The sequence below is a fragment of the Lepisosteus platostomus genome, chromosome 22 (genome assembly GCF_059453375.1).
Source record: "Lepisosteus platostomus isolate fLepPlt1 chromosome 22, fLepPlt1.hap1, whole genome shotgun sequence".
Classification (NCBI taxonomy): Eukaryota; Metazoa; Chordata; class Actinopteri; order Semionotiformes; family Lepisosteidae; genus Lepisosteus; species Lepisosteus platostomus.
The window spans coordinates 7,704,386-7,723,684 of NC_142632.1; the positions used below are offsets into that span (position 1 = coordinate 7,704,386).

Genomic DNA, 19,299 nt, shown 5'->3' on the forward strand with positions numbered 1-19,299 from the left:
CTGTCGCAGTACACAAATATAATCATACATTTATTAAATTCTTTAGATACGCGATTCCATATTATATTCCCTATTAATCAAATTCTAAAAGTATGCTTGTTGACTCCGGTATCACGTTAGTTAAAGACTTCAAAGCTTAAAATGTTTAGGGAGAAATGGAATACTGGTGTGTATTTTTTTCTTTAAAGTACCAAGACCAGCTATATACTGTATGTTTATGTTCCAAAATTAATATCGTTTATGGCCTTCACACGCGTTGCAGTATGCTCCTATTCTTTTTATGCTCAGCTACTAAGATTTCCCTTCAGTGGTAAAATTAGATATGAATATTCAATACTTAAACGGGCACAGTTAAGACATTAAATATACATATACATACTGTTTATGTTCCTAAATCAATCTCTTTTATGAGCATGTGAAAGACATGGTGAATCACTGTACTTTGCATGATTGGAAACAAATGCGTGATTGCGAAATGCTGTGGTGTTACTTTTACAAAGACGGTCAATGAAAAAAAGAATGTTGACCAGGGCAATACTTTGAGTTTACACTTACAGCTTGTCCAAGGTCATTCATTATTAATACTATTAGTAATATCTTCGTTAAAGACTGATGGCCACAGCTCAAACATGAGAGGTTGAGCTTTATTAGCTCCACCTTGCAGAAATTCCGGATACTATTATTTTGCTTGTCGTATTATAGGAGAATTTACGGTAACTAGCGGTATTTACCAGTAACTCGCGGTATTTACCGGTAGCTTGCGGTAGACTGCGTACAGCGTACCGGAAAATAATGCGGTATCGCCCGCGCATTTTGAATGGCTGCATCTGTATAATGAAAGCAGCGGTCAGGGTAAAGTGCTGCCCTGGGCATGACAGCTTCTCTACAGGAATGTCCTCCCAGGAAGACCTGCCAGTGCCCTCTTACTCAGGGTGGAGACATTTTGCCAGGCTGACTTTCAACTTTGACTCAAAATAGGGTTCATGTGATCCTACAATTCCTGAATTCCCTGAGATGTGTGGCTTTATGAAGTTGATTCTTAATGAAAGAAGCTGATGTGTAAAACTGAGAATAAGAGTTTTGTTAAAGTAATGTTTGTTATTCTTTAATGCCAATGTAAAGATCAAATCAAATGATTTTGCCAGTTTAGCACAGGCATAATGTTCCTTTAGTACACTCATTACAGTCACTGTTATTTGTTTAAATTAGTCCTATGTTATAGAGTTAGGGAGCCGTGTGGAAATGTTGTGGGTACTGAACGTATCAATTTGTTTTAAAACCAGAAAAGCCGAGCTCAAATGAGTCATTGTGTTTCTTATTAAGAAAGTCCCGTTTTGTGTCCAATCTTCATTCAGGTATGTGACTGATAGTTTCCACTGTCTTGAAGTTCATGGTTCACTTGACACTTCACAAGTCTGAAGAAACTCCATTGACTTTCTCAGTGTTCTTGAGGATTTTGAAATTTGAATCAGGTCCCCACTTTTTCTTCTTTCGTTTCAAACCTAAACAATTCACTCATTTTGACCTGTCAGGTTAGGGCATTTTTTCATACTCTTGTACTCCTGTCAGGGAGGAAACAACAAAACAACAAAATAACAAAAGAGAACCATCAAAAACGAATAAACTGAAGGAAACATCACTTCACAGCTTTGCTTCAGTGTTAACCTCTTCCCTGAACTGGGAGCCTCACTCCAGCCTGATTTTCACTTTAGAGAGCATTGGCTTGACACACTGAAAGGGGATTTTAAACTCTGCAGGCCTGCATCACTCACACTTCACCCACCTTCAAGAAATCTCAAATGTTTTGATGATCTATTTACTATTTACCGAACATATGATATCAAAGCAGTACATTATTACTATACTGTATATGTACTATATAATAAGCGTGGTTAGTACTGTACGTTAGCACATTAGAACTGTAGCGCCCTCGCTGGGTGCCTTAGCGGATGCGCACCCGGGAAATGCATGTGCCACAGTGCAGCATGAGAACCGCTGCCAGGGGACTGTGGGTCCGCAGGCTGGCAGCTAGGTGACCCTGGCTGTGCAAATAGTGATTAAAAAGGGATATGTACAGTACATAATTGTGTTGTTGTTTACCTCTGTTTCTCCCTAAGAGTTGTTTGCACCCTAACCTTGTGTACCTGTTCCCATCGATGTCCTTGTGTGTTCAACCCTTGTTTGAGCCAGATTTTATGGTCTCTGTTGCCTGGTTGCTGGTGGACGGAGGTCTGGAAAAAAGAGAACGTAAGCTCCCCAAAAGCTTGTCCTGGTTATTTCCTGCACGAACCCCATAGTCACTACATTACTTAACACAGGATTGACAACCCCTGTTTGAAGGTGATTGGGGTAAGTATTTTCTGTTTGAGTAGGGAGCTGCATCTACAAGCATTGACTGCAAATAAATAGGTAACGATTAATTCTACACTGAAAAGGAGAAAGAAAAAACAACACTTTGGCAGTTTGCTTCAGGCATGAAGAAAGCTGGACAGCAGGTTTCTCTTTTTTACTTTTCAACATGGAATTAACCTTTACTTTTACCTATTACTTGTTGTCAGTAATCAGTTATTCTGTAAGCACCCTTCCAGTTCATAGTTCCCTAATAACACACATAGTTATCTCATGCCAGGTATTCACTAGCATTCTACAAGCAGAGTTAGTGAAATAAATTAGTGAGATAGATTTGAGGGCTGGCATTTTTTTATTTTTGGTTTCTACAGTGAGCAATGATACTTGTTCTCTAGGTGGGAATGATATTGAAGGGTTCTGAAACATTTAGTGGACTTGCGATAGTGTGGAAATGTTTGTCTTCAATTACACGAATGTAAGCAGTGAAGCATTTGAAGATCAGTGTGCTTGGCAGATCAGCTAGGTATTATGCAGCCTGGATTTCTAGGAAAGGCTGCAGAAACACAATGACCACACCAGCTCCAGCCAGCTAGGTGAATTCAGTGAATACTTGGCACACTATTCCAATTCTGTGGTCAAATTCAGAGGACAGGTTAGCACCAGTTGAGGAATAAAACAAGAAACGTTTAAAAAAAGAGGCTGTCATTCAGCCCAACTAGCCCATTTTCTAGTAAACTGATCCAATGATTTCATCTGAATTAATAAAGATATTTAATGTTCTCTAACAGAATACTGTATGAGCTCTGTTGTAGCTACAAAAGTGACTCTTTAGGTAAGCATTTTACATTATCTGCAAAGTATTTTGCAACTTTTTACTGTAAATCTGATATCTACTGTATTTGACAGATAATGGTAATGACAGAGTAAAACTTTGGAGAGCCTGTATCTTGCCCACTCTTAGGCTACCCTACAGCACCATCTTGTGGGTCATATACATCAGTGTCAATAGAAACACATACAGTAAGGGGAGGCAGAACAGCAATCTGCTTGAAGTGGACATAAGAGAGAGGTAAGATAAGATAAGATCACTTTATTGGCCATATACAATTTCTTGTATTAGGAATTTGTCTTTTTGTATACCCCAGCTTGCTCTCCATGAGACACACAGACAGGGAGAGAAGCTTGTGGTCAGAGCACAGGGTCAGCCATTGTACACCGCCCCTGGAGCAGTTGAGGTTTAGGGTCTTGCTCAGGGACCCAACAGAGTAGGATTCCTCTGCCGGCCGTGGGATAAGAATGGGCAGCCTTCCAGCCATAGGTGCAGATCCTGAGCCACAGAGCCACCATACCACCCTACACTGGACATGTTTATGTTTTCATGCCCCTGAGGCTGCTGGGCCAGCCAACCCATTAGGACCACTAGGGTTCCCAGCATACTCCAAGTGCTTTTTTATTGTACTTTAGTAAACCAAGCTTATTCTCTTGAATGACCATTTATGTTGCAAACTCAAATAGGAATGCATTTACATTGTATTTTCTGCCACTGATCTGTACAAATGTTTCTATAAATTATAAAGTGACACGTGACATGTAAATTAAAGAAATTAAAAGAAAACACTGAAATGTCTTGATTTGATAACCATTTACTCTCTTTGCTATTATACTCCAAAGCCCAGATCCATCTGATTTCTTTGTGAGCTCACAGAGTGGTCAATTCTTTTGGTTCTCCCGAACGTCCGTTACAAACTTAATTTGTTACCATAACTGTTTTTCTTCTTCAATTCCATGAAATTAAAAGTCTACTTTTTGTACTTTAAAATATAGATGTCAAAACAAAATAGCTACATTTTCAGTGGCAGATCACATTCAGTTTCTACATAACAAAGGAAAAACTGAAATGAAAGAGTAGAAACATGGAAAATTTCAACAACTTTTGTACAGCAGCGTATGTATTATCCCTTTTATTTTTCTTTTATATTAGAAATGGTTGTTATATCATGTACCGAGTTTCTTTATATAGACACGACTTTACTGTATGCTGGTATAATGCAATATACAGTATGTGTTCTAAGTTGATATGTTTTCTGCTGGTTGTTTTGTTTAAAAGTGTCCTGGAATGAAGGGTGGCACAATGACACAGTAGCTATTACTGTTGCCTCACAGCCCTGGAGCCCTGGATTCAGTTCTTGGGATGTTATCTTCATGGAGTTAATATGTTCTCTGGGTACTCTAGTTTCCTCCCACAGTTCAAAAACATACTGTATTGATAGGTTAATTGACCTTTGAAAAAACTGGCCTTGGCATGAGTGTGTACGTCCTAGCATCCAATCCAGGGTGTATCCTGCCATGTGCCCATTGCATGCCAGAATAGTCTAGTCCTGTATTGGTTCACGCACTTAGATAATCGATGGATTCCTGGAATGACACCTGTGGGGATACTGAGAAAAGCCTGTTATACAGAATTAACCAGATACTCAATATCCATGGCTAACATCGTAATAATTGTAGACTAATTGGGGTTCCTTAATTTTGGAATTAAAATTTATGAGGCACAATGAATACTGTTATACAGACTATAGAGTTCATCATGTAGCATATAAAAAAGTGTGCACTTGGTTCTGGCTACAGTAAAGATGGCAAAGTTTAAAGTCGTACTTATTGACACCCCCAATCAACTTTGTAAAGCCAATGCTGTAACCCTACTGTACTACAGATGCTACAGTACTTGAACTTCAGTCTAAACTTAAAAACTTTGGTGTGATATTTGAGTCAGGCTTGACAATCGACCCACATGTGCAACATATTTTCAAAACATCATTCTTTCACCTCAGAAATATCACCAGACTGCATCCTATATCATCGCAAACTGTTGCTGAAAAGCCAATCAACACATTTGTCTTCTCCTGAATTGACTACTGAAATGCTCTACTTGCTGAATCCACATTGAACATACGCCAGTATGTCCAGAATTTGGCAGTCAGAATCCTGACCAGGTCTAGAGCAAGTGATCACATTACTCCTATTCTGGAGTCCTTGCACTGGCTTCCTCTGTTAAGAGCGCGTATTACAGAATAAAGGGGATCCTGGGTGGAGAAAATAGATTAAAGTTATTGGAGTATATACCAGCAGCTGAAATCCAAAAGACGTAGTCGATTATCTTGCTCGGATCCTTTTTGATTCTCTGAGGAGAAAGAACATATCCTAGGAAGGGAATCCTTGATACATGAAAAATACATTTTTCAAGTTTAACATTTAATCTGTTCTTGATAAGACGGGAAAGGACGTCTTGGCCATGAACGAAGTGATCTTGAAAGCTGTTGGAAAAAATTAAAATAATAATTTAAAGAAATTGACACAAATCTTTGTATGACATCACGGAAAACATTGTTCTTAAAATTCTGAAAAACTGCGGGAGCATTAGCCAGATATTCAAACCAAATATTCGCTGTGTCCATGGGTTGTGATGAAGGCGGTTTTCCATTTGTCACCCTACCTGATACAAATGAGCTTGTATGCTTCACGTAAATCTAATTTAGTGAAGATGGTGGCGCCGTGTATAGATTCTAGAGCAGCAGTAATTAAGGGTAATGGGTATCGATTCTTAATGGTAATTTCATTAAGATCGCGGTAATCTCCATCCTTTTTTTAACAAAAAACAAGCTAGAGGGCGAATAATGCCAGCTTGGAGTGATTCCTGGTTATACTCTTCCAATGCACGTGATTCTGTATTTGACAGTGGGTAGATTTTCCCCTTTGGAGGAAGAGTGTTGGGAAGGAGGTCAATAGGACAGTCATAAGGACGATGAGGGGAGGGTAGGGTTAGGGATTTTTGTTTATTGAAAGCTTCCAAAAGAACACTAATAATGTGGAACTCTAGACACTTCAGATTAGAGAGGTCTGTGAAGCCTAGCTTTAAAAGCAGACGGCAGCAATGAGATAGACAATTACAACCTCAAGATAATAGTTCATTACGTGACAAAGATATTTGGGAATCATGCTGATGTAACCAAGGGTACCCCAAAAGGAGGGGGTGTGAAGGGGACTCCAGAAGAAAAAAACTGTATATTTTGAGATACTGCAGAATGAGTGAGGTGGTCTGCCAGGAAATTGGGCCTGAAGAAATGGAAGAGCCGTCAATAGTCTGGACCCAGAGAGGTGGATTAACTGGGAGTAGAGGGATATTCCAGGACGAAGGATGAGTCTAAGAAGTTCCTGGATGCTCCAGAGTCTATAAAGGCAGAGAGGGGCAGATGATTATAATTCCAGGAGAGAGTGGCCAGAAGATAGAGTGTAGTTGGAGTATTGGTAATGAATGGAGATATACTCACCCCTGATTGTAAGGTAGGCTGGGAATGTTGCCTTCTCTGAGGTTTGACAGTAAGCCCAGAAATTTGACAGCAATAGAGGCAACGACCCTCCAAGTGATGTCTGGTCTTCTACTCTGGAGTGAGTCTAGAATAGGCTATTTCTATTGGTTGTTGAGGGGACACATAAGAAGCCGAAAAAGTCTGTGATGGTGTGAAATTCCATGACCGTGATATTTCCAGTTGCCTTTCGCGAAACCTGTTATCCAAGTTGATGATCTGAGTGATTCCTTCCTCAGCGGTTTTACTAGTAGGAGGCAAGACAGTTAAATGATCTTTTAATTCCTCTGATAAGCCTTGTCGGTATTGAAAAATAAGAGCTTCCCAATTCCAAGATGTCTCTGCTGCTAGAATGTGAAACTAGGCTGGGATCAGGTCGATTGAAGACGGTTCTAAGGTATTCTTGAAAAAGGCCAAAGTCATGAACCATGAGTGTATCTTGCTCAATTAAGGAGGTAGCCCAATCCAATGCTCAACTGGTGAGCAAAGTAACCATATAGGCAACCCTTTCTTGAAGGCTGTCCGATTGGAGTTGAAAAAACAAAGTACATTGTGCCAAAAACCACGGCATTTAGATGAGTCTCCATCAAATCTTTCCAGGGTGACAGGAGGAATAGGTGGAGAGGAAGGGCTTGGTATATGAATGGGGGGGAGGGCAGTGGAGGAGCGGGAGGGGTGGAACGGTACTGTGGGGTTTAAGCCAATTGTAAGTCTCACAACTGTCCTGATAATTGGCGTAATTCAATTCAATTTATTTTCATATAGCACCTTTCACAACAAGGTTGCCCCAAGGCGCTTAACAATGCAAGTAAACATACATGTTGTGAATACAGAACAGAAAAGACCAGAAGACAACAGAGGAGAGGAACCAAAAACCTCTGAGTCAGGACAAAAAAAACTCTAGGGGTCCAAGGTCAGCTGGCTGCCCAACCCCTTTGGACATGCTAACATTATAAAATTTTAAAAAAGAAATAAATGAATGGGGGTATAAATCCACCCATCCACCATGTCTTCTGTATGTCAGTACTCCATGCAGATCTCTGTAGACCAGCAAAATCTTCCTACACGATAGCTATATCCATGATGTCCCTCTTGGATCTATGGCGGCGATGCAGCATCCAACTCAGGTAGTGCCCAGCCCGGGCGCCATCTGGACATGTGAGGAGGAGAATAGGATAGTTTGGTCAGAACAGATGTATCTGCCTGGTAGGCCAACATGGAGACACACAATGGCATGTACAGAAGCGCCAGCGGCCATAGTTGCACCAGGCTATGATGTAAGGTGTGAGTAAGCTAGTCTGAACTAATAGGTTTTCGACTGGATTTGAATACTGAAATTGACTCGGCATCGCAAATACAGGGTAGGAGACTGTTCCATAAGCTAGGGGCCCTGTAACTAAAGGCTTTACCACCATCTGTTTTTTTATTAATGCATGAAATAAGAAGACCTGCATTCTGTGATCTAAGCAGGCGACCTGGATGGTGTACATTAATAAGTTCCATTAGATAGACAGGTGCCAGACCTCCGAGAGTAAAAGTAAGTAAAAGAATTTTGAAGTCTGCCTTGTACCTGACAGGAAGCCTATGAAGAGAGCTAAGTATGGGGGTTATATGGTCGTACTTTCTGCTCTTGTAACAACTCTAGTTGCTGCATTCTGAATTTGCTGTAAGGTGTTGAAAGAGTGATAGGTGATCCTTGATAGTAGGGCATTGCAGTAGTTTAACCTGCTGTATACAAGAACATTTATTAATTTCTCTGTGTCTTGAGTGGAGAAAAACTGCATTAGTTTTGCAATATTTCTTAACTGTAGGAAGCATGTTTTCGATACTGTTTTAACATGAGAGTTAAATGAGAGCCTTGTGTCTAATATGACACCTAGGTTACGTGCTGAGTCTTTGAGGCAAATGTTTAAATTCTCTGAGTTAAGTGCTGAAGTTATAGTAGACCTATCAGTATTGTTGCCTCCAAACAACAGAACCTCAGTTTAATCAGAGTTAAGTAACAAAAAGTTTTCACACATCCAAGTCTTTACGTCATGAATGCAATTAACTGAAGTGATAATAAAGTGATAAAAAGAATTGTCACTAGGTGTAAAAGAAATTTATATTTGAGTGTCATCAGCATATGAATGAAAATTAATATAAGTAATATTTCATTGTCCCTTGAGGGAATTTTTTTATGGACACCCAGCACTCCTGTACATTTAAATAGAATAGAATGCAAAAAAAAAGAGAGAAGAAAAACATTGCACATTTTAATATTACAAAAAATAAGAAAAATATTGCACATTATACTATTACAAAAAAGTTTTTGAAAATATTGCACATCATTCTATTGCACATGTACAGTATAGCACATAACGTAACATTAAAAACACATCACAAAAACATATTGCACTCAAGTGGGTTGTAAGAGTCAAAATTGTGTTTATCCTTGACATTTGCGTTGACAGCTTTAATGGAGAGTGGAACACAGGAATGTTTGTATCTGCTTGAGTTACATTTGGGAGCCCTAAAACATTTGCCAGAAGGAAGAAGTTTATATTCAGAGTTGAGGATGTGGGAAGGATTTGATATAATGTTTCCTGCCTGTTTGATTAGGGATTTTTCAGATTGTCTACAGGGAGAGGTTCTGTTTCACTCCTATGACTTTCAAAGCTGTCTGGATGAGGCAGATAATTTACGATTTAATATGAACTGATAGATAACCAAACCACACTGAAATACCATAGCTGATAATGCTCTCGATTACAGCACGGTAGAAGAGTAGCATTACTTCCTGTCAAACCCCAAACACTCTTAGTCTTAACAGGAAATATAAGTGCTGCTTAACTTTGGCACAAACACTCTCAACATGAGTAGACCAGCACAGGTTACAGTCTACTGTATATGTACACCTGAGTATTTATATGAGTCAACCTGAGTGATAAGTTACTACCTGTGAGTGATCACCAACTGTTCTGGGATCAAAAACTATTTCTTTTGTTTTATTAGCATTCAAAATTAGGCTGTTGTTGTCACACCATTGCACACATTTTTGGATTTCTGACATGTACACAGATGAGCTGCTACCTCTATGCATTAAGCCAAGAAAAGCTGTATCATCTGAGAATTTGAAAATGAAGTTGCTTTGACTACTGCTTGAACAATCATTTGTATAAAGTATGAACAGAACTGGAGAGCTCACCCAGCCCTGAGGGGCACCTGTGCTAGTAGATTGTGACTCAGAAAGAGTTTTCTTGACCCTGACATACTGTGTGCAGTTTGTTAAAAATGAATGGTACCATTTTATAATGTTATGGTTAACAGACATTTGCTTCAGCTTACTAATCAATAGATGGGGGTGCAGCAAATTAAATGCAGAGCTGAAGTTCACAAACAGCATCCGAGCATAGGCATTGGGGTCCTCTAGGCGTTTTAGAATAAGATGCTGTTAATTGCATCATCGGTACCCCGCCAGTGTTTATATGTAAACTGATGTGGATCCAGTACAGTGTTCACTTCTGAGCACAGCACGGATACCATAATCCTCTCAAAGCATTTAATCACAACAGACATCAGTGCTACCGGCCTGTAGTCATTGTTATCTGAGGGACAGGGCTTTTTGGGTATTGGCACGATGATTTCTTTTTTCCACAGCACTGGAGCAGAGTGAGAGTCAACTGACTTCTGAAAGATAGGACACCATGCTGGTGTTAATTTCTCTGCACAGTTTTTTAAAAGAGAGGCAGTGATGCCATTAGTGCCTGTTGCCTTTTTTGCAGATATGTGTCTGAAAGATTGTGTGGTCATCTGCAGACTTATTACAAGCCTACCAGCACTACTGTCAGCTGTAAATGTATCTAACATACTGTCACATGCACCAGAGAAGTCCCGTGTCTCAAACCTCAAAAGTCATTCAGGTCGTTTGCTTTAGCCAGCTCATCCATTGTATGGAAGCTCTTGAATTGAAAAATTCATGTCAATATGTTTTCATATTATCCTACCTAGTGGCAGTATGTAGAGAGAGAGAAATAGCAATATTGGTCCTGGCACTGATCCCTGTGGTACCCCAAATTGAACTGGTGACATTGACAAAGCAGTACAATTATTAGATATTTGAACATAACGAAAAAGATTAGTTAAATATGAAGTTAACCACTTAAGTACGGTTCCACATAAGCCAACCTCAAACCCAAGCTTGTGTAACAAAACAGAGTGTTCAACTGTGTCAAAGACATCACTAAGATCTAGAAGCACAAGCACTGTTGCATTCTCCACATCAATAGCTAACAGAAAATCATTTTTTAGACTCTTGTTAATGCAGTTTCAGTGCTGTGGCCTGGGCGGAAACCAGACTGGAATTTCTCAAGTATATTATTTGAGTCCAAATACGATTGAAGTTGGGCCACAACTATTCTCTCAAGAATTTTAGATAGAAATGGGACGTTTGAGACAGGCCTGTAGTTGTTAAGAACTAGTGGATCCACATTTGGCTTCTTAAGGAGCGGTCTAACAACCGCTACCTTAAATTGATCAGGTACAACGCCTGATGCAAGGGACGTTTTCATCATAATAATTATAGGTCCTGCCAGTACTTCGAGGGAATCTTTGACTAGCTGAGTAGGAATGGAATCTAGCGGACAGATGGTTGACTTAGTCCTAATAATTAATTTCTTGAGTTCCCTTTCATGAACTAATTGAAAAACACTAAAGAGGTGCTCATATTGTTTCTGTACCAGACTTATTTGATTGTGTTTGAAGTCTGATGGTGTTAATTTTATTGTTAAAGAAGTTAATGAAATCATCACTACTAAAGTTAGATGGTGCTATAGAATTGGTCTTATTTGTAAGATTGGCTATTGTCTTAAATAGGCAGTGAGGGTTATTTGTATTGCTTTCTTTAAGTTCAGAGTAGCAAGCTGAACGAGCTCTTCATAGGGCTTTCTTACATTGTTTCAGGCTATCAGTCCATGCTGACTTTAATACTTGTAGACCAGTAGACCTCCATTTGCGCTCTCATTTGCAGCACTCGTGTTTAAGGGATCATGTGTGATAATTTAACCATAGAGAGTGTCTAGTGGTTTTGACTACCTTAGTCTTTAATGGGGCAGTTTCATCAAGGGCCTGTCTGACCACTGTATTATAGTTAAGTGTGATTTCATGAACATTATTACTGGAGATAAAGCTAGCATTGTTCATCGTGTTCATGAAATTTAATGAAGTACCCCCATTGATGTGTCATGTTGTAATCGTCTTCTCCTTGGCAGCTATCAAGGGCAGTTGAATCTCAAAAGTAATTAAAGAGTGGTCAGAAAAAGAGTTATTGATGGGATGGACCAGTACATGATGAATATCAGCTCTATGAGTGATAATTAAGTCTAATGTATGCTCGCATATGTGTGCTGGTCCTGTTATATGTCGACTACAACCTACAGAGTCAAGGAGAGACAAGAAAATTTTACTGAAAGTGTCTGTCTGTATGTCCATATGTATGTTAAAGTAATCTAATAATAATAATAATAATTGCTTACACTTATATAGCGCTTTTTCTGGACACTCCACTCAAAGCGCTTTACAGGTAATGGGGACTCCCCTCCACCACCACCACCAATGTGCAGCATCCACCTGGATGATGCGACGGCAGCCATAGTGCGCCAGAACGCTCACCACACATCAGATATCAGTGGGGAGGAGAGCAGAGTAATGAAGCCAATTCACAGAGGGGGATTGTTAGGAGGCCATGATTGATAACAGCCAATGGGGAAATTTGGCCAGGATGCCGGGGTTACACCCCTACTCTTTTCGAGAAACACCCTGGGATTTTTAATGACCACAGAGAGTCAGGACCTCGGTTTTACGTCTCATCCGAAGGACGGCGCCTGTTTACAGTATAGTGTCCCCGTCACTACACTGGGGCATTAGGACCCACATGAGCAGCAGGGTGAGCGCCCCCTGCTGGCCCCACTAACGCCTCTTCCAGCAGCAACCTTAGTTTTTCCCAGGAGGTCTCCCATCCAGGTACTGACCAGGCTCACACCTGCTTAGCTTCAGTGGGTTGCTAGTTGTGAGTTGCAGGGTGATATGGCTGCTGGCAATCTAATATCACAACTTTGTCTAAATTAATAACTAAATCAGAGAGCAGTTCACCAAATTCAGCAAGAAACAATGCATATGGTCCTGGGGGTCTGTACACTAAAATAATGTATGTAGATGATTTGGGTGTCATTTTAAGAGGCATTGCTTAAAATGGGTGAAAGTTATTAATAGTTTTTAATTAAATTCTTACAAACTCACTGAAGATGGCTGCTAGGTCACCTCCATGCCCTGAGCAACAAGCTTGCTGTAAAAAAGTATAGCCATTAGGTGAGGCTTCAACTAAAGGAATAGTGTCAGTGGGTCTAACCCAGGTTTCTGTTACTAGGCAATGGTCAGAGTTGGTGTCAAGCACCTTAACAGTGAGCATTTTATGGTAGTTTCCTGTTTTTTCTGATTAAGGTTTACCAGTGGAATGGAGATTAAATTGTCAACACAAAAACCCCTAAAGGAACGCCTGAATTATAATCTAGGTCTAGTGATAGTTGCAATACTGTCTATTCACACTCATATTCTGGATAGTTATGTGATTGATGGGATGCCGTGTGGTAGAGAACCTGGGTTGGAACAGGAGGTGAACTAGAGGTGGGAGTACACAGTACGCGATTTAAGATCACATGGCTGAGGCCTGGGTGGTACTCTTACTAGTCAAGCAGGCAGCTTCTCTGCTATATTTTGGGATAGAATTAATGATCCCCTCTGGTTAAGGTGAAGACCACCCCGTTTATAAAAGCCAATGCGTGTACAGTAGTTGCATGACGGCTTGAGACCATTGATGAAGAAGTCCATGCATTGAGTCTAACTCTGCTTATATACTTACGGCTCAGTATTATGTTACGCTCTGTTAAGAGCGCATATGATAAAGTAAAGGAGATCCTGGGCGGAGTATCGAAAAATAGATTAATGTTAGAGTAAAAGACGTATGACGTAGTCATAGAGAAAAACAAACGCCGAAACCAAAAGGCCGCAGTCAGGAAAATGAAGTACTAAACAATGAAAGCTCTAAGAAGGAAAAAAAACAATACTGAACAGTGAGAGAAGTGCCAGAAATTACAAAAATAGGAAGAAGCCGGAGGTGTGGTGCTGAACAGGTAAGGTGATAAGTTAAGTGTCTAGGCGAGGTCTACGCCTTCTTAAAGGGACAGAGGAGGGATTATGTGAAGCTGAGGATATATTGCAATGTATTTAATTTTGGTTAAGGTGGTTTTCAGTAGTTCATCATCACCAACTTTTTTATAATAAAGATACATTTTCAAAAGTAGTTCAAGTAAGTTGATGCGTCACCATCCATAGGCTGCAAAGGAACAAATAAAGGTTTATTCCATGCTGATTCCATGCTTCAGGTGTGGCCTGAAGAAGGCTCCACAGCCAAAATGTTGTGTTTCTTTTCTTCTCTCTTCTGCATGGAATAAACCTTTTAGACCTTTTAAAACCTTTAGAAACTGAGACTTGAAAAAATGTATGTGTCTTCCAGAACTGCATTTAAAGGGCACACATTGCCCTTTATTCATGAGATTTTTTTGGATCCATCCATTCTGTACATGTGATTCCTTGATGCTTAATGGGGTGTTAAATTGCACTTAAACAATTTAAAATCTACTGAAAGAGCAAAAAAATATAAGGCTTAGTAAATTCAATTTTTATCCAAAATCATCTGTAACCTTGGAGTCACCCTACATTATAATTAATAAATGCATTATTTATTAATGCTTGATAAATGCATTAAAGATGAACAACATGCAAATTGTATTTTTAAAACAAGGCTCAGTACTAAGATTAAATCTTATTTAGTATTTTCATAACTTTAGTCATGTATAATGACTCTGCAAAGTATATTTTTCCTCCACTTTTTCAATTACAGTGCCTTGCGAAAGTATTCGGCCCCCTTGAACTTTTCAACCTTTTGCCACATTTCAGGCTTCAAACATAAAGATATAAATTTTTTATTTTATGTGAAGAATCACCAACAAGTGGGACACAATTGTGAAGTGGAACGAAATCTATTGGATTTTTGAAACTTTTTTAACTAATAAAAAAATGAAAAGTGGGGCGTGCAAAATTATTCGGCCCCTTTACTTTCAGTGCAGCAAACTCACTCCAGAAGTTCAGCGAGGATCTCTGAATGATCCAATGTTGTCCTAAATGACTGATGGTGATAAATAGAATCCACCTGTGTGTAATCAAGTCTCTGTATAAATGCACCTGCTCTGTGATAGTCTCAAGGTTCTGTTGAAAGCGCAGAGAGCATCATGAAGACCAAGGAACACACCAGGCAGGTCCGTAATACTGTTGTGGAGAAGTTTAAAGCTGGATTTGGATACAAAAAGATTTCCCAAGCTTCAAACATCCCAAGGAGCACTGTGCAAGCGATCATCTTGAAATGGAAGGAGTATCAGACCACTGCAAATCTACCAAGACCTGGCCGTCCCTCTAAACTTTCAGCTCAGACAAGGAGAAGACTGATCAGAGATGCAGCCAAGAGGCCCATGATCACTCTGGATGAACTGCAGAGAACTACAGCTGAGGTGGGAGAGTCTGTCCATAGGACAACAATAAGTCTTACACTGCACAAATCTGGCCTTTATGGAAGAGTGGCAAGAAGAAAGCCATTTCTCAAAGATATCCATAAAAAGTCTCGTCTAAAGTTTGCCACAAGCCACCTGGGAGACACCCCAAACATGTGGAAGAAGGTGCTCTGGTCAGATGAAACCAAAATCGAACTTTTTGGCCACAATGCAAAACGATATGTTTGGCGTAAAAGCAACACAGCTCATCACCCTCAACACACCATCCCCACTGTCAAACATGGTGGTGGCAGCATCATGGTTTGGGCCTGCTTTTCTTCAGCAGGGACAGGGAAGATGGTTAAAATTGAGGGGAAGATGGATGCAGCCAAATACAGGACCATTCTGGATGAAAACCTGTTGGAGTCTGCAAAAGACCTGAAACTGGGACGGAGATTTATCTTCCAACAAGACAATGATCCCAAACATACAGCAAAATCTACAAAGGAATGGTTCACAAATAAACGTATCCAGGTGTTTGAATGGCCAAGTCAAAGTCCAGACCTGAATCCAATCGAGAATCTGTGGAAAGAGCTGAAAACTGCTGTTCACAAACGCTCTCCATCCAACCTCACTGAGCTCGAGCTGTTTTGCAAGGAAGAATGGGCAAGAATTTCAGTCTCTCGATGTGCAAAACTGATAGAGACATACCCCAAGCGACTTGCAGCTGTAATCGCAGCAAAAGGTGGCTCTACAAAGTATTAACGCAAGGGGGCCGAATAATTTTGCACGCCCCACTTTTCATTTTTTTATTAGTTAAAAAAGTTTCAAAAATCCAATAGATTTCGTTCCACTTCACAATTGTGTCCCACTTGTTGGTGATTCTTCACATAAAATAAAAAATTTATATCTTTATGTTTGAAGCCTGAAATGTGGCAAAAGGTTGAAAAGTTCAAGGGGGCCGAATACTTTCGCAAGGCACTGTATGTTATATTCTGTTATCCCTTTCAAAAGTTCTGGGTGAATTTCACAAGGACAAGCTAGGAATAAGCACATCATAGCTTTACAGTGATATTTACAGCACATTCCAGCAAAACAAAAAAAATGGGGAGAAAAACTGCAATCTTAGCAAAAACAAAACGTATTGTAGAAATATAAATGTATTGGGAAATGTAAATGTAATATACACAGTACAGTGTTACAGTACATCAATATACTGTAAATAGCAACATTGAGTAAAACAGGCAATGCCAATAACGTGCTGGAAACGGATTTTAAATTTTGCTTCTTTATTTTAAAGTTATTTAAACATACTTACTGGTTGTCTGTTCACAGGATAGTTTCTGAGGTTTGATTTCTGAGCCAGAGCAGCTTTTGTACAGCTAGGGAGGTTTTTGTACAGCTGTGTTTCACTGTGTGAGAGGTCTTGCTTCATGCTGTTGACAATAGTAATCTCCTGCATCTTCTGCCTGGATGTTGCTGATTGTTAAATTGAAATCAAAGTCATATCCAGATGCTGAGAACCTGTCAGGAACTCCAGTGAAGCGTTTGGGACCTTCATAAATCAGAAGTTTAGGTTCTTGTCCAGGTCTTTGGTGGTACCAGGCCATGTCATCATCTATCGCTGTCACAGATTTACAGTTGATTTTCACTGTGCCTCCCAGTGGAGCAGACAGAAATGTTGGAGACTGAGTGACCACAATGTCACCTCTTGACTCTAGAGAAAAAATGACCAAAGTGAGAGAAATCAGGGTGAAAACAGGAATCTCCCAGCCTGTCTGCTAGCATCAAGAACACACACAGAAACATTAGGTTCACTATATTTTTTAAAATGTCTGTACACATATATCAGAATCCATAGTGACCAGCTCTAATCAAGGAGTAACAAGACCTCTTACTTTGAGCAAAGAGCACTAGCGTGCAGAAGATCATCCCCAGTGAAGCCATGTCATCTGTGTGTCTCAGTGACTGTAGCAGGGAAGGACTGTCAGCTTTAAATCCTCCTGAGCAATGCAACAGAGCAGTGATTACTGCTTCTGTTTAGAGCAGTGAGGCAGCACAGGTATGCAAAGCACTTTCCTGTATACAAATCCTGTCACAGACAATTAGAAAAACTCTGAGCTGTGTTCACAGCTGTAGCCTGGTATAGTGGGATAGTTATACTCACAATCTACCACTGCTCACTAATTAAACAATATCACTGACTTGTTACTCCTCATTTTTTAAAACAACTGGTCTTGCATTACATTATATTAAGGGTTGCTCTGTCCTTGGAATGGAAATTAATGAGCATTTTTTAATACATTATTATGCTTTATTATTTTGCTTTGTAAATGTTGCAGATTTTAAAAATATAATGTATATCACTATATTAAGATCAAGTGACATGGACTTTATGATTTCACTTGGCTAGCTTCTTCGGGGAATTTTAGGATCAAGGTAAAAAGAACAGTACCTCTGTAGAGAACATTACAGTTGCCAGGAAATCCATGTGGAATGACTAAGACAAAATGTTAATAATTAACTAATTAAACAGATAAAATTGTAGAGCTGCTGAATCGCAGTAAGAAGTTACTGTTGTTACATTATAGTTGCTGCTATAGTTGCTTGTAGTTTATCCATCCATTTTTTACCCATCACTGCTTCAACCAGGGTTGTGACTTATAGGTTATGAGTAAAAGAATTTGCTTTTAGGATAAATCTTTATTTTACGTCAAAATTAGTCACAACTCACTGTTATTGATTACTTCTCAGAATTATTTTTCCTCAGCTAGATTTCAGTTTTTAAATGTGACTTTTATTCCTCTTGTGGCTGTAATGCATCAAAATTTTAAAATACTTTCCCCAATTCTGTCAATGGTACCTCACCATACAGTAGTAAAATATTTTGGGATGTATCTGGAAACCTTTTTTTAAATGTGAAGTTTTCCACTTTGTACAAACCTTTAGTTCAAGATTTGTTTTACTAGCATTTATTAAATACAAATTGTACAGCAGTTTAATCACATGTTTTTCACCCAGGTTTAAGGGAAAATTGAGAATAGATGTATGTTCCTGGCTAGCTAAAATTTATATATGGCTCAGGAGTCTTTCTCCTTCTCATAGTTTTCATGTTCTCACCACTACTCCAACAAGGCTGTTTTGTCACTTCACTTGCAATCTTCAGCTTTGCTGACTGCTCCTGCAGAGGGCTGCTGTGCCACATACTTTGTGCTGCCTGGTCACGGCCCTATTGAGCGGAGCACCATACTGTATACAGAGAGAACTGCAGCTGACAGCCTATAACACTGCAGCATCAGACTCATGAAGAATAGACTGAAAATAAATCAAATTACTTTCCTGCTACCATTTCTGAACCACTTGACTTTTGAACCCCCCATGCAGCATGTACTGTATGGTGCCTTTAGGCATAAGGACATTTTTTTGGATTGGTTTTTTACCCCTCAGAACAAAACCACACATCCAGTATCTGCTTCACAGGCAAAAAAATACTCTTGGAAAATGGTGACTAATAGAGAATATTCCTCCAACTGTGGTAAAGCCTGGTGAGTGCTTTCAGACTAATAAGGGAGGGTAAAGTTCTGTGCCAGTATTCAATGTTGTGAAAAACTTGATTTACATAAAACAAAGACAAAATGAACGTTTTTTATGCTCTGTGTCTCTGCAAGCCCTTTCAATGTTGAGACTAGAAATAATAAGCAGGAGTTCCGTTGACTTCGCAGGACGTAGAGGATAGGGAGGCTGACTAACTGGGGCAGAGTCACCTCAGGAGACAGGAATCCTAGAGAGCAGCTAGGTATCTGGGAGTGTCTTTTCCCTGATGGCACCAAAAAGACAACAATTTGTTTTCTGCAGGCTCCAGGCTGTAATCTCACCATTAAGAGATCCTACTCAGAACATCTCTAAAACAGATATGAAAATAAGAGAACCTATTCATCTATTCAAATAAAGCAAAATAATAATGCATATGCATTATTTAGAGGGTGACTGTAGAGGGAGAATAACCA

At 39.6% G+C, this 19,299-nt stretch overlaps 1 long non-coding RNA gene across 2 annotated transcripts; it reads right to left on the reverse strand.

Annotated features, from left to right (window-relative positions):
• Positions 1–1,480: 1,480 nt before the first annotated feature.
• LOC148643334 (uncharacterized) lies at positions 1,481–17,306 on the reverse strand. Of its 2 annotated transcripts, none has more exons than XR_015929109.1 (4): positions 17,191–17,306; positions 16,611–17,009; positions 6,678–7,863; positions 1,481–6,577 (listed from the first exon to the last, which is right to left on the reverse strand). It is a non-coding gene; the product is annotated as an uncharacterized LOC148643334 (long non-coding RNA). The 2 variants fall into 2 exon arrangements; XR_015929110.1 differs by having other exon boundaries at positions 1,481–1,562; positions 2,145–7,863.
• Positions 17,307–19,299: the final 1,993 nt, after the last annotated feature.